The sequence below is a fragment of the Nuphar pumila genome, chromosome 8 (genome assembly GCF_984573655.1).
Source record: "Nuphar pumila chromosome 8, dmNupPumi1.hap1.1, whole genome shotgun sequence".
Classification (NCBI taxonomy): domain Eukaryota; kingdom Viridiplantae; phylum Streptophyta; class Magnoliopsida; order Nymphaeales; family Nymphaeaceae; genus Nuphar; species Nuphar pumila.
The window spans coordinates 79,710,207-79,726,447 of record NC_143256.1 but is presented as its reverse complement, the minus strand read 5'-3'; positions in this window follow the sequence as shown (position 1 = coordinate 79,726,447).

The following is a 16,241-nucleotide window of genomic DNA, read 5'->3' as shown; positions in this document are numbered from 1 at the left end:
TGCATCATTTTGAAAATAGTTGTAGGACCCTAATCCTAACTCTGGGTTCAGATCATCTTTGTCCAATCCAGTCATGCCGATATACTTGAATCGAAATCCGAGGTAAGTGGCATATAATTTCAACTTCGGTTCTAAGGTAAGGTTTTCCAACATCCTTGAGCGCCTACCGATATACTTCGGACTGTGGCCCGCGGTACGTGGTAGGGGGGTGTTAACCCAAATATGTGGCCCAGTTGTGAGGCTCTGTCCCGAACTAGGGTTCTGGAAGAAAGCCCAGCAACGTGAAGACCGGGTAATGATAGGTAAGGGGGTTTTGAAAAATGATCACATGCAAGAAATAGAGGGCTCTAAATCCTAGAGAGATAGATTTTGAAAACTTTGAAGAAGCATACATTGTTTGCATTCAGATCCTAAATTGAGGAGAGTTGTATTTAGACCTAAGTCTATGTGAGCATGAAAATATCTCCTCAATCTGGTCCTACCAAACCATGCCTAAGTTATATGCAGTCAACGTCAGCTAGGTCAGAATCTAGGCTCCTAGGTTTGCATGATATCAAAAGTAAAGAGCTGACATTTTGTGAACACATAATTTCGATAATTGAACTAAGTCAAGCATTTTTTTGGTCAGATAAGGACAAGTCCCATCACGGTCGCCAAACCTGTTATCGTCGCAAAAAATTTCACGTCTTCCCTTCCTTGCGGAAGAGAGAGGAAAATGCTTTCGCGATTCAAACTTGACCGGATTTTGGAAATTGTTTTGAAATACTCACCTCCATTTTGAAAATTGCGGGAAAATCCATGGGATGGGGCTCGACCTGTCGGTACGAGGTTCGACCGTTCCTGCCGCCTTTAATAGGGGTAATCAAACCAAGGAACAAAATTGTGCTTGACTTAGTGAAATTATCGAAATTGTGTTCTATCCTAAATGCACAGAGAATTCAGGCATGTGCTATGAGATTTTTGGAAAATGTAAATTGGAAAATATGATGTATGCTTAGAAAATATTTGGAATTGAAAAGCATTTCTCAGGAAATCAATCTCTTAAGAAACTCAGACGAAGAAGATTTGAAATCTCGGGAAAGTTTATAAGATTTGGAAAATCTTGAAGAAATGAGAATCTCGAGAAAATCTTGAGAAAGTTTATAAAGACTTGGAAAACCATGAAGAGATGAGAATCTCAGGAAAAATGGAAGGAATTCTTGAGAAAAGATGAATATTTGAAAAGGAAAACACTTATCAGGAAAACTCGAACTTTGAGAATTTTCTTAGAAAAATGAGGGAAAATCTATAGGAAAACTCATTAGAGAAGGAAATTCAGAACTTAGGAAATTGAAATCCTGAAAATATTGTACTTGAAATATCTGAAAATCGATTTTTGATTCTTGAGAAAGATGAAAATTCCTTTTGAAAATAGATCTTAAGAAAATAACTTTTTAGGAAAAATCATGGGAAAATTTTGATTTGGGAAATCCAACTCCGAATATCATCATAGTTTCTTGAGAAATCAATTCCCATGAAGTAAAAAAATTTCTTGAGAAAATCATGAGAAAAACAGATGATGCAGATGATTTGAATGAATGAATGCACTTTGAAAAGATTTCTGAAAAATTGGTTGGAAAAATGTGTATTAAGCCAAAGTAAAGCCTTCACATATTCTGACTGTGGCCATGAATATGTTCAGAGTTTATTTGAATTAATTCACGAGATTTTTGAAAATTTAGAAATATGATGTGCATTTTAAGATAGCCTAAGAGTGTAGGCTCAGTGTGACTGGTAGAAAGATGATGGATCTGGGTCTCGTCCATATTCCGACTAGGGTCGTAAATATGGACTCCACCGAGTTCATCAACTCTCTAAGAGTTGGTGCACGTGCCATTCGTGTTCATCCACGGTGAATTTTGAAAAATTGAGATATATGCATCATAGAATCAAGATATTACTCAAATCAAACTATATGAGATGCAGCCTAATCTAAGCAGTAAAAGTAAATATTATTCCAAGGTTTATATTTGATTGTTACATTGCTAACATAAAGTAAAAAAAATAAAATGGAGCCAAGGAATCAGCATCTTCTAGATTTTCTTGCAAAATGAGAATTAGTACAAGATAACCCAGGAAATAGACATATATATATAATATATACAAAGAAGAAATGTATATATATATCAAAATTGCTAAAATTGGTGCTAAATGATATGTAACAATGGAGGTTTATTTATATAACAAAATAGATACATGGATACTCATATATGGAAATAAGTGCACATGAAGGGATATATATATATACACAAGTATATATATATATATGTATATATATGTACATAACATATATATATATATATATATACATATATATGTATACATATAGGTAGATATACAATAGATATACATATATATAGATATATATATACATATAATGAGAAAATATACATATTAATGGAAATTCCATATAATGGGTAAAATCAGAAAATACAGGTATATACAGTTTCTGTAGGTGATTTTACAAAGCTGTAATTCTCAAATTATAGCATATTTCTCGGTGAAACTGGATATGGAGCTTCCCTATATATCAGTGACAAAGCATACAAAAGATGGCATAGGGATCATGAATGGATATGGATATATCCGTTCATGAATGTGGCTAATTATCAAGACTGCACACCTGCAGCAGGAAATGGGTTGTGGAAGCACCATGGTAGCCCTTAGACCTATACCCTATCGTGTCCAGCAGGAGTTTGTACCACAAACACGTCCAACCCAGCCTCATAGGGCTAAGAGCTGCAAGCACGATCCTCTCATTTTCGTCAAGCTCATATTAGAATACCCGCCTATTGCTAGCTCGGGGCTCCCTTCTGGTCCAAACTTCGAAATGAATCAAATGGATCTTGAGGAGGGTGCAACAACCAAGTAGAACCATTTCTACTTAGAGTTCATGGACTGCACCAACATACCGAAGGACACGACCCGATACAGTCGTGTACATGGAACCCGAACCAACTCCAGATGGACTAGACACTTTCTCAACCGTATGACATTCTCCTTAAACTGTATGTCTTCAAAACCCTTTTCCTAAAAGAAACTTAGGTAGTTTTGAGCCAAAAATCCAAAAGAACCTTATATATATCAGAAAGAGAGATAAAGAGAGCTATGACCTAAGCAGAATGAGATCCAACACTCAAGAGAACATGTCAGTGCACACCTTCTCTCTCTACTGTGTATTTGTGCAGATGTAAGATTGCTAGATCTGAATGGCCCAGGCTACAGGTTTGTTGCATACCTGGGTCAATAATCTTGGCTTCACCGCTACATAACAAAATACATGGTCAATCATGACATAGTTATGAGTTCAGAAATACAAGCAACAACATTTTCAGGTAGAGAAAACAAAAGTAGATGGTGTATCCTATTAACAATTTCAGCAACTAATATTTCCACGTTTGTTGATCTAACCTACTACTTATCACAATTTGCAAAATAATTATGTAACACACAGTATGAAAGTAGAGAATGAAAAAGCACAAACAAAATGACCTGGAGAATTTCAAAACAAACAAAAATGTTGACTGCTCTTAGCTCTGTAATTTGAAACACCAAGTAGAGTACCTAGTTGTGTAAACTCCTGCAGCAACAGCAGTGGATACTCCAACAACAACTATTAAATTTTTTTTTTTTGATCCGTCAGTAATGTCTTGAAACCACCTTGCGATTCTTGTGATAAACTACTGTTGGATTTGAAGGAAATAGGAAAGATCATGCTGGATTCCCTACACCAAAGGGGCTATAGACAGAAGGAAAAGGGTGTTCTCTGCTGCTAGGCGTTTCAAGCTGGATGTAGCTTCTGCTGGCTGGGCTGCAGGATGGTGGGCAGCTGCTTCCCTTGAACTTGGTAGACAGCAGGAAGAAGTCGTTCTTTGCTGCTGGGGTGGAAGAAGGATGGGCAACAGTAGATGGGCTTCTGGAGAAAAGGCAGCCTGTTGGTGGGCTGAAGGAGATGCAGGAACACGTTGGGTTGAAGGAAAGGTGTGCAGGAAATGCTGGATCTCTGCTACGGCTGAAGGATGATGGAAGCCTGTTGGTGGGCTGAAGAAGGATGGCAGCCGTTGGAGGTGGAGCTTCCTGTTGGACTGACCTGTGGTTGGGCTGAAGGAAGGTGAAAGACTGCTGCTATTGGAGGTGGAGAAAAGATCCACGTTGAATAGCATCTCCTGCGAAAAAAAAAAAAACCCAACAAATCCAATTCCCCTCTTCAGCCTCAATCGGCCAGCTCCTCCTCCCCTAATCCATCCATGGTCTCTCCTCTTTAAAGAATTTTGAATGCCTTTTCAAAAAGAAGAAAACGCAGCCCCCATTCATGAGGTTCTGTTACCTCCTTTGAATTTTTTTTTTTGAAATAGTCGTTTCAAGAAAAGCACACCTTATGATTTTTCGAAATTTTGGTTTCATTTCCCTAAGTTTTAGGCAAAATTTAAATTTATTTCTTTAGGGAAATTCGGCTGTGCCATTTAAGGTTGCATCTTTCTTAAAAAAAAAAATTTATTTAAACAAAGCAATAAAAAGGAATAAAATAAAATGAGTATTGAAATAAATGAGAGGCTTTTATGGAAATGCCACCTCAATCCATTTTTAAAATCCTTTTGAAAATAAAGTTTTGTTTTGTTTTTGCATGTCTTTTATTTTCAATTGGGGTGCCACATGTGTGTGGGCCCACTAACTAAAAAAATAAATAAATAATATTGAGAAATTAAAAAGAAAAATTTGCAAATTGGTACGATCTCCGGGTCGGTCCCGCTTGAGAATAAAAAAAAGTTTACCTGAGAGTCTGAGTATGATGCTAGTTCAAAGGCGGGTCCCGCTCCATTTTGAAAATACGATATAAAACATTATTTGTTTTCAAGAATTTGGAAAAATTGGTTTTTCAGGGCAAAAATATGGATAAAATAAATGTAAAAAATTTTGTAAAGAGATTTAAAATCTTTTTGCAAAAAGTTTTGAGGTAAATTCTTTAAAATCAATATCCAAATATCCAGATTGTTTTCCTTGAGAAAATTTTTTTGTAATTCAAAGTCCTGGGGGTAAAATGGGAAAAATCGGTAATTTTGAATACCCAGGGTTTTAAAAATCAATTTGAAAAAGTTTAAAGATCAAATCTGGATTGACAATTTTGAAAATCAGGAGTTCTGGATCTCAAAATGATATGCCATGCAGTGAAATGATGCAATGCTATGCAAAGACATGTTCTATGAAATGTCACTCTGAGCTCGGACTTGGAAATTCTAGCTTTTTGTCCAAAAAAAAAGGATTTTGAAATTTTGCAATTTGAAGATGTCTCTGAACCTAAATATAGAAGTTTTGAGGCTCAAGAATGAAATTTAGGACTTTCTGCAAAGTTCAACCTTGGAAAATGACCATTTTTCCCTTCATTGCGTCTGAAGAACTGAAATATGATGATTGAGGGCGATGTCAAGAAGGTGAGTGAAAATTTGGGGTGTTTACACCATCCTGACTTCAAATTTTAAAATCTAGAAATTCAATATCGCTTCAAATTTCATCTCCTTCTCTTAAAACTAGGTTCAAAATTTAAATTCAAAGTCAATTTCTGATTTTGAAAATTACTTTCTTTTCCTTTTATCTCAGCTTCAAAAATCATTCTTTTCAAATCAAGATCTATTTTCCCAACTCTGATTATTTCAAAGACTTAGAACTTCTCTGATCTATCTCAAGTTCTAAAGTTTAATTCTACTATTCAAAAATCATTTCTTCACTCCATTATCAAGTTCATCTCAGAACACTTGGAGATTTTCAAAACCATATTTTCGAAAAGAGCATACATCCTTGCATTGCACAAGCATGATTCTTTGTGCATTTAGACTTAGAATAAATTCTTAGATACTATTTTAGCAAAGCAAAAGGCATAAATTCGATCCTTGGTTCGATTACCCCTGGTAAAGGCGCCAGGAACGATCAAACCTCGTACCGACGAGTGAATCTCGTCTCTCCATTTTCCCGCAAAATTTCAAAACGGAGGCGAGTAATTTTCTAAATATTTTCAAATAAAGGTCAAGTGAGACCCCACATAAAATCTTCCTCTCTCTCTTCTCTTCTTTTCTCTTCTCTCTTCTTTTTCTGTCTTTTACTTTTCTCCCTTCAAAAAAGAGGAAAATAGGGGTTAGAAAAAGAAAAGAGAAGGAAGAGAGAGAAACCACAAGAGAGAAAAAATTTTGCGATGACCACAGTTTTGTCGACCGAGATGGGACAGCATCTCCGTCCGGTCGAATTATACCTTTTTCTTTTGCTTTGATATTATCTAAGTTTTTATTCTACATATGTCAGCTTCATTTTTCATGCAAACATTAAGAGCATAGACTCTGTCCTAAGCTAACATCATTGCATATAGGATCTAAGTATGGTTTGGTAGGACCATATTGAGGAGATTATTCCATGTTCACATTAGACTTAGGTCTGAAATACAACTCTCCTCAATTCTAGGGATTGAATGCAAACAATGTATGCAAGTGTATGCTTCTTTTCATTTAAATCTATCTCTTTAGGACTTGCATTAGAGCCTTCTGGTCTTATTTTTTGCATGTTGAACATGTTTTTGAAAACATCCCTACCTATATTGTCCCGGTCTTCACGTTGCTGGGCTGTCTCACTGAACCATAGTTCGGGAGAGAGCCTCACAACTGGACCACTTATTTGGGTTCGCGCCCCCCTACCACGTACCTAAGGGCCATAGTCCGAGGTATATCGGTAGGCGCTCAAGGATGTTGGGAAGCCTTTACCTTAGAACCAGAGAGATATCTTATATGCCACGTACTTCGAGATTCAACTTGAGTATATCGGCATACCTCGATTGGAATCAGATGATATAAATCTTAGAGTTAGGATTAAGGTCCTATCAGCCATTTCAAATATTTCACTTAGAGTCAGCTTTAGGGAGTGCTGTTTGCGCATCCTTGTTTGTATATCTGTGATTGTGTGATATTTTATATTCCTTATATTTTCTAAAACCCTGGGTATATATTATTCAAAATCTCCTCTTTGTTTTCAAGAACCTAGGGGTATTTTTCCTTGTCTTCTCCTGATTTATTCAATTCTTTTGATCCTGCCTGCTATTTTTCAAAATTTTAAATCCTTGTCAACTATTTTAAAAATTCGTTTTCCTCCATCATGAGAGAAATGATATTACCTATGAGGATTTTCGAAATCATAAAATCTCGAAAATTTCTGCAAAAGTCTTCAAAAGTTCAAATATTTTGATCTAAATCCTTTTAAAATAAACTAACATGTTGATTTTCCTTTTCCAAATTAGGTTTTAAAACCATTTGTCTTCAAAATCATCCCTCGTGTTGGTTTTCTTTTTTCAAAATTGGTTTCAAACCACTATCTTCAAAATCAAACCTCATGACGATTTCCCTTTTTTAAAGCTTCAGATCTCGCGCTGATCATTCTTCTTGCTGTGGATTTTCTTCCCCAAAATGATTTCTCACTTATCTTTTAAATAAACATTTTTCTTTCAAGATCCCATATGCAGGCAGGATCAGAAAAACTTATTTTCCTCAAATCTTATAAATTTTCATCTAATTTTGTTTCATTCATTATATTCATATTTTTATCAAGTTTACATCAATTTTTCCTTAATTCTATTAATATTTTATCAAATCTTTACCCTTTCGGGTTAAGGGATAAACCTGATGCCTCTTTCCCATGAGGTATTTTCTAAATTCTTTTTCCTTCCCCCTCAGGTTAAGGGATAAACCTAACCCTCGTTGTCCGAGGTGTTCCCATTCAGGATAAGGGATAATCCTGAAACCTCTAGTAGGAGCAATATTGCTACCTATGAGAATTCTTTTTGCAAAACAAATTTTATCAATCTCTCTTTATTCTTGTAAATTTCTATAAATTTCTCTTTTAATTTTCCCCAAAATTCTATTCTTTACCCTTTCAGGTTAAGGGATAAACCTGATGCCTCTTTCCCAAGAGGTATTTTCTAAATTCTTTTTCCTTCCCCCTCAGGTTAAGGGATAAACCTGACCCTCGTTGTCCGAGGTGTTCCCATTCAGGATAAGGGATAATCTTGAAACCTCTCGTAGGAGCAATATTGCTACCTATGAGAATTTTTTTTGCAAAACAAATTTTATCAATCTCTCTTTATTCTTGTAAATTTCTATAAATTTCTCTTTTAATTTTCCCCAAAATTCTATTCTTTACCCTTTCAGGTTAAGGGATAAACCTGACCCTCGTTGTCCGAGGTGTTCCCATTCAAGATAAGGGATAATCCTGAGACCCCTCGTAGGAGCAATAACGCTACCTATGAGGATTCTTTTGTAAATACAAGTTTTGTCAACCTTTATTAATTTTCTAAATTTATATCAATTTTTCTTTATTTACTGTCCTTAAATTCTATTCTTTTTCCCATTCAGGATAAGGGAAAATCCTGAGACCCCTCACAGAAGCAACAAGGCTACCTGTGAGAATTCTTTTCAAAAACAAAATCTTCATAAATTTATTTGATTTTCCCCACTTTTTTAAAATCTATTTTTTTTCCCTTTTCAGGTTAAGGGATAAAACCTGAACCTCGACATTCGAGGTATTCTTTTCTTCACTCAGGATAAGGAATAATCCTGAGATCACTCATAGGAGCAACAATGCTACTTGTGAGAGTTCTTTTACAAAATAAAATTTTCAATTTTCTCCATTTTTATCAATCTTCCACCAAATTATATCTCCTATCTTCTCAAGTTATATTTCTTCCCCGTTCAGGATAAGGGGTTAATCCTGAAAATTGGATCGCATACAGCTAACTATGTTGGTCCATCTAAATCCTAGATCATAAATCATAAATCTTGTCATATCCATTTTAAATTCAAGTCTCAAGTTATCTCTTCACAAAATCTTCTTTCCTTTTCAGGTTAAGGGGTAAAACCCATTTTATTTTCCCTAATTTCTCATCAAATGTCTATTCTATTTTCCCTTAAGAATAAGGGATAATCCTGAAACCCCGGCAATCATTCTTGCTTTGATCTCTAAATGTCTTAAGAATGCCGGTCTCCTTCCCAACTCTAAGTTGGAAAATCCAGTGTTCGCACTGGTTATTTTGCTAAGTTTTTAAATCTAAACATCAAGTTCATCAGTCCTCGTGCTGTTTGTCTCTCAGAAAGTCTCAATCCTAGATCAAAATCATTAAATCAAAGGTCGTTAAATGAAATGTCCTAGCTACTTCGTTGGTCGTTAAATGAAATGTCCCAGCTACATCGTTGGTCGTTAAATGAAATGTCCCAGCTACTTCATTGGTCGTTAAATGAAATGTCCCAGCTACTTCGTTGGTCGTTAAATGAAATGTCTCAGCTACTTCGCTGGTCGTTAAATGAAATGTCCCAGCTACTTCATTGGTCGTTAAATGAAATGTCCCAGCTACTTCGCTGGTCGTTAAATGAAATGTCCCAGCTACTTCGCTGGTCGTTAAATGAAATGTCTCAGCTACTTCGCTGGTCGTTAAATGAAATGTCCCAGCTACTTCGCTGGTCGTTAAATGAAATGTCCCAGCTACTTCGCTGGTCGTTAAATGAAATGTCCCAGCTACTTCGTTGGTCGTTAAATGAAATGTCCCAGCTACTTCGTTGGTCGTTAAATGAAATGTCCCAGCTACTTCGCTGATCGTTAAATGAAATGTCCCAGCTACTTCGCTGGTCGTTAAATGAAATGTCCCAGCTACTTCGCTGGTCGTTAAATGAAATGTCCCAGCTACTTCGTTGGTCGTTAAATGAAATGTCCCAGCTACTTCGTTGGTCGTTAAATGAAATGTCCCAGCTACTTCGCTGGTCGTTTAATGAAATGTCCGAGCTACTTCGCTGGTCGTTAAATGAAATGTCCCATCTACTTCGTTGGTCATTAAATGAAATGTCCCAGCTACTTCGTTGGTCGTTAAATGAAATGTCCCAGCTACTTCGTTGGTCGTTAAATGAAATGTCCGAGCTACTTCGCTGGTCGTTAAATGAAATGTCCCAGCTACTTCGTTGGTCGTTAAATGAAATGTCCCAGCTACTTCACTGGTCATTAAATGAAATGTCCCAGCTACTTCGTTGGTCGCTAAATGAAAGATTTCAGCTCATTCGCTGGTCGTTAAATGAAAGGTCCCCGTTTACTGGTCAGAATGTCTAAAATCATAAATTCAGCTCAAGGTCGCATCAAAATCTATATCGAGTGAGTATTTCACACAGAATTCATGAAAACTTTGCCAATTTGCTAAAAGCATTTGTTGATTCTAAATATTCTTACTGCATAAAAGAATTACCTCAGATTATCTTTAGTATTCTTTCCAAAAAGGTAAAACTTTTTGCAAAAAAGAGGTAAAATTCAAATCTTTTCCTGTTGATCAACCAAAAGGACGTAAGAAATATCCTCGGTATGATTAGCGAAAGAAATATTCAATGATATTGAAAATCCAAAAGCAAATTGATATTGATCATGGCTATGACGCATGTTTAAAGACGATTTTTCTGGCAACCAGACAGTGGAAATATCCTGAGCGATAAAAAGAATCCAGTCAATCCATGTCTCCTCATTTCATTTAAAGTTGCAATCAAATATCTGCAAAAGGGATCTCTCAATTGTCGTCAAGATGAAGACAAATGTGCGAGCAGACCCCCGGAGCTAAAGAAGATCTGGATCATCTCCGAGATAAAGGAGTTTGTGAAGGATCCTTCCAGAGAAAGTTTAGATCACCGTCGAGATGAAGGCGAGTGTGATGAACCTACCGACAAACCCTAAATGATATTTGATTTCTGCTATCATCTAAAGACTTTTGAGCCAATACCATCAATATATATCCTGAGATAAATGAAGGATCGGAACATCTCCAAGATGAAAAAGTTTGTAATGTACCCTTCCCCAAAAAAGAGAGAAAAGTCAGGACATCTCCAAAATGAAGGATGATGTAAAAAGCCCGAAAAAGTTCAATGACTCAAAAAGAGTGCAAGAAGATCATCATGGGAAACACCCAGATATCAAACTGCCAAAATTGCCAGAAATCATCTTTTCTTATGCAAAATATCTTTTATCAATATCTTTTCACTACTTGCTTTTATGAAATTGAGAATATTTCTTCTCTTCTCATATCAGGGAAATGGATAGCTTCCTTGAAGAAAATCATCAACGCTAAAATTTTGAATTTGACTCTTAAAACCGAGGAGTTAACCTCGTTGGAGGAAATACTCTAGGTAAAAGAGGGAATATCTTTTACACACACGTGCACATTTTAAAGCGTTGTGAGTCAACTATAAATTTATCCTATTGGCAAAATTCTCTAGATATTCCAAGGATGAAATAAATATTCAATATCCATTTTTGATGCAACCTAGCGTTGTTTATATCTTCCAGAAGAGTTGCCCCATTTAGTTGAAGTATCTCCCCTGTCCCATCACGGTTTCAAGAATTCCGTATGGTTATACCCACTCAGGTTAAGGGTCAAACCTGTACTTTCTGCGAGAGGTCATTAAATTCAAAAGCTATTTCAGTCTCAACAATGAGACGCCCAAGATCATCTCTTTTCCAAGCTTTAGGGAACCCCATTGTCCTCCTTTCGCAAACCCCTTTCTGATTTGTTCGTCCAAACTCTGAAGGTCCCATCATGGTTTCTTCATTCGAGGATTTCATTTGGTTGTCCCCTTCAGGCTAAGGGTTAAGCCTAAACCTCTCCCCTCGAGGTATCTTCCTTTTTCAGGTTTGGGTTAAACCTGAGTCTCGTTCCAACGAGTTTCCCTTATTTCGACGAGGTGTTTTCTTTCCGTCCCATCATGGTTCTTCCCATCGAGGAATTCATGCTTTATATATCCATCTAGAAAGGATCATGCTTGAGCTTCGTCTCATGAGGCATCTTCCAAAAATGTCCCATTAAGGTCCTCCTATATTTCTTCCCCCATTCAGGTTATTTTGAGATATCTTTGTCCCATCTAGGTTAAGGGTTAAACTTGAGTCATTCCAAAAGGTTGATCTTTTCCCACCCATGAGACTTGATCAAAATTCTTATCTTTCATCATTTCGGGATCTTCGCCCAAAAGTCTCATCATGATTTCCTCATTTCTATTATTCAGTCATATCATTTTCGAGGATTTCGTCTCCCCAAGGCCATTCAGGATAAGGTTTTAAGCCTGAAAACCATGTCTTTCAAAATAAATTCTTCCACACCCAGTTCAGATCTGCTGACTGGGGCATTTTCAAAATTTGGAGTGTTATCTTTGCCACTAAGCTCGGCTTTCAACCGGCTTAGCAGCAAAGAGGGGCATCTGTGAACACCCCAAATTTTTTAAAATCTTTTTAATATTCCGTTTTTGCCCTTGATATCATTTTCTCAGCAATTGAGTCACTTTTAAATCTAAATTCCAGTTTATTTCTCAATTTTTACTGAAATTAAATTCATTTTATATGTCTAACTTAATTTCGAATCCGGATCCATTGTCCAAATCCAAATCTGAGTCTCGTTGTCCAGCTTTTTTAATAAAATTACAAAAAATACCAAAAATAGTTTTTAAATAGCTCGGATAGTCCATTCGACATCCATATGGATCCATCGCGTTGTATTTCTCGATTCGAGTTTTAAAACTCGAACATTTTCTCAAAACTTGGGTCCAAACCCATTTTTTGAAGAAATTTCCCCAAAATAACCCTGACTTTTCAGGAAAACCCTTCTTTTGTAAATATTTTGAAAATTTGCAAAAATTAGCTTAAATTTCTTAGTTTTTAGAATTTTTGTTTTCAAAAAATACAAAAAAAATAGAAAATGTCAAGAAAAAAACCAAAAAAATAAGAAAATAGAAAAAGAAAAACACAAAAATAATCTTTTTAAAACACCTTTTGAAAATCGAGTTTTATGAAAACACCTTTTAGCAAAAATGTATTAAAAAACCCCTCTTTGTAAAATTTTGAAATAACAGGGGCCATTTGCAAAATCGTTTCTAGGGTTTTTCTTTGAAAAGCTTTCGTAAAGAGCCAGAAGAAGGGCGTCGCACTCTCCTCTTCCAGAACCATCCCATTCTCAACCTCCACCTTCTCTCCATTCTCAACCCCTCATCACCAACAGCTCCTCCATCTCCCGTTCATCCCCCAAACGAACCCTCCTCTTCCTCTTTAAAAGAGGAACACACAGGGGAAGCAAGGCATCACCTCTCACCCCCGCACCTTTCTTCATATAGCATCCTCCCTTATCTTCTCTTCACGACCCCCCCTTCTTCATCCCCTTTTCCCTCAACCGCCTTCTCTATAAGCCGAACCCCTACAGAGCTACAAGAGCATCTTCCCGTCGCGTCACGTTCGAAGCAACCCTTCTTCCTTCTCAATCGAGGCCCAGCCACAAAGGCTCTACAACCGACCTCCCTCTTCCAAATCAGGAAAACCAAGCATCCCATTGTCGGCCTTTCTTCTGGAGCATCCATCATACATCTTCTTTTAACTATCGGGTTTTTCTCGGAAGGAATGAATTCAATCCATTTTCCATTCGGCATCTCCCTCTATAAAACCAGTTAAAAAAAAAAAATTTAAGATCGGACCCGGGTCGAGTCCAGACCCGACCCGGATCCAACCTGTGCCAGCCCCTCGAAAACCCTTTTCGAGGGGACTGGCAGCCCACAGGGGGAGGGGAGCCTCCGGCGACACAGGGGGCGAGCCCTGTGTGCGCCACCTCCCTATTAAAAGACGAGAGGGGAGAGGGGAGGGCCTACAAGCCTCCCCCGACTCTCTCTCTCATCTCTCGTCTCTCTCCCCCCGACTCCATCTCCCTCTCCCTTTTTGCCGACGCAGGACAACCCCCCCTCTTCACGGCGCCACCCTCTCCGGCGAACTCCCCTTCACGGCAGCCCAGGTAGCCCCCTCCTTTTCCCCCCTCTTTTTCCCCCTTTTTCCTCCCCCTGATTCGCCGGAAGGCCGGCAGGTGGCCGGCGGCCCCTGCCGAGCCTTCCTCCTCTTTTTTTCACTACAGGCAAGGGGCTCCGCCCCCTTGCCTTCCTCTTATCTCGACAGGCAAGGGGCTCCGCCCCCTTGCCTTCCTCTTTTTTTTTGACAAGCAAGGGGGCTCCGCCCCCTTTGCTTTCCTCTTCTTAGCAGGCAGGGGGCGGAGCCCCCTGCCCTTCCCTTTCCACCCTTCCCCTTAAATCATCTCGCAGTCGCGCCATCATGGGTTAGTTTTTGGTTTCCTAAGTATTATTGCAGATCGTCCATGGTAAGTCTTTGTTTTTCTCGCTAACGTGCCCAAGGTTGTCAAACCCATCCTTTTTCTTTTAAAGGAAATCGTTTCCGCTGATTTAGAAATAAACTCTGTAAAGAAAAGGTATTTTCCAACTATTTCAAGGAATTTATAAGGTTCAAAATTTTGGGGCGTTACAACTTGGTATCAGAGCAGATCGAAACGGTGATTCTTGGTCATTGAGCATCCGCATCGCGCTGTAAGTAATTTAATTTCTCTTTTTCTATACTATTAGACTAGAGTATACCTTACATGAGTATTTAGGATTTTTCTTGTCCAAAGAAAATGAACCCTCCGGATGGTGAAAGATTGGGACGCAGAAGGGGCGCAAGAAGAACGCGCTGTCATTCTGTGAGGGGCAGAAGCTCTGTGGTAGGAAGACTTGAGTGTTCTTCTATCGGTTCAGATCATTGGACCAGCGGGCCGCCCCCTCCCACTTTTGCGGATTCTTGGGGCTTTACGCTTTCGGATACCTACCAGGCACCGCTAGCCGCGACATGGGCAGCAGTGCACTTTCGGGAAGGAAGTCGTGTGCCAAATCATGTTTTAGTTAATCGACACACTTCTCGGGAATCCTCTGAAGCAGAATCCCCCTGGCAAGCCCAGATGGGATGCAATTTTTGCGGCGAAGAAGGACATACGATGGATAATTGTCAACTCAGGGAAGCATACGATAGAAGGGGGACTGCAGCACAAGATCTGGAAGACACAACATCCTCTGTCCAGGGTACTTATGACACACCATCGTGTGATGGACAAATATTACCCCTAGAGAGTGCTCAGGACATCGCTCCACCCACTCATATGCCTTCCCCCAACTCACCAATTTACACACCATCCCCAGACTCGCCACAGTATATATCAGATACTCCGGTAAACACTCCGGCTTCACCGCTATACATATCGGATTCCCCGATATACACACCAGCTCCACCGTTGTACATACCGGATTCTCCGGTGTACACTCCGGCTTCGCCACCCTATACACCGGATGCCTCACCACATTACTCCCCTACTACTCCTCTTCACGGGCAAGGAGTCCCGAATGAGGATTTGCATCCTTTTCCCCCTCTACGCGGGTTAAGGCGCACGGGTATCGCAAGAGAGTACTTGAGGAAGTACTCTCATCATCCCTAAAGGATATAAACTCGTTGGTTTTTGTACCGTGGACAGTTTTTGTTTTAACTTTTTGTAAGTGTCCTCCTATACCAGCACTACTGGGCTTTTGTAATCTCTATTACTCGGAAATATGATAAACTTTTTGATATTACTCTTCTCTTTCAAGTATTGACTTATGTATCATCTGGGTATTTTAAGGATGGTTCGAGGGTCGAACGAAGGTTCATCTGACGAATGGTCAGATCAACGGGGATTCATCATGGATTCCTTGAGCGCATTGGCTAGCGCCATGCGAAATCAAGCGCACAGCCAAGTACCTACCCCAGAACCAAGCCACCCTGCGACAGTATCATATGAAAAATTCTTAAAGCTCGATCCTCCAACCTTCGCAGGCAAGCCCGACCCCGATGCAGCTGAAAACTGGATTTTGGAAATAGAACGAGTTTTCCAAGTTTTGACAGTCCCAGAAGACAAGAAGACCCTTTATGGTACTTTCAGACTTTTGGGTGCCGCCCGCCATTGGTGGGACACGACTCAGAACATACAGTTCCCGACAGACTCGTTTATTCCTTGGGAGGCTTTCAAGAAGGCTTTCTTGGAGAACTATTTTCCTCCTCATGCTAGGGAGAGGAAAAAGGTTGAGTTCTTGAAACTTTGCCAAGGCTCGTCAAGTCTGGTGGACTACATCTCCAGGTTCCAGGAGTTGGAGCGTCATTGCCCCAACTTATTTGCAGATGATCGGGAGCGGGCGAGTAAATTCATCCGCGGATTAAAGGAAGGACTCCGACCAAGGGTCCTAAATAGCATGCCATCAACTCTCTCTGCAGCTGTTGCTGCAGCTACTCTCCTGACCGAGGATTGGGAACGCTCCAAGAGCACCCAAAGC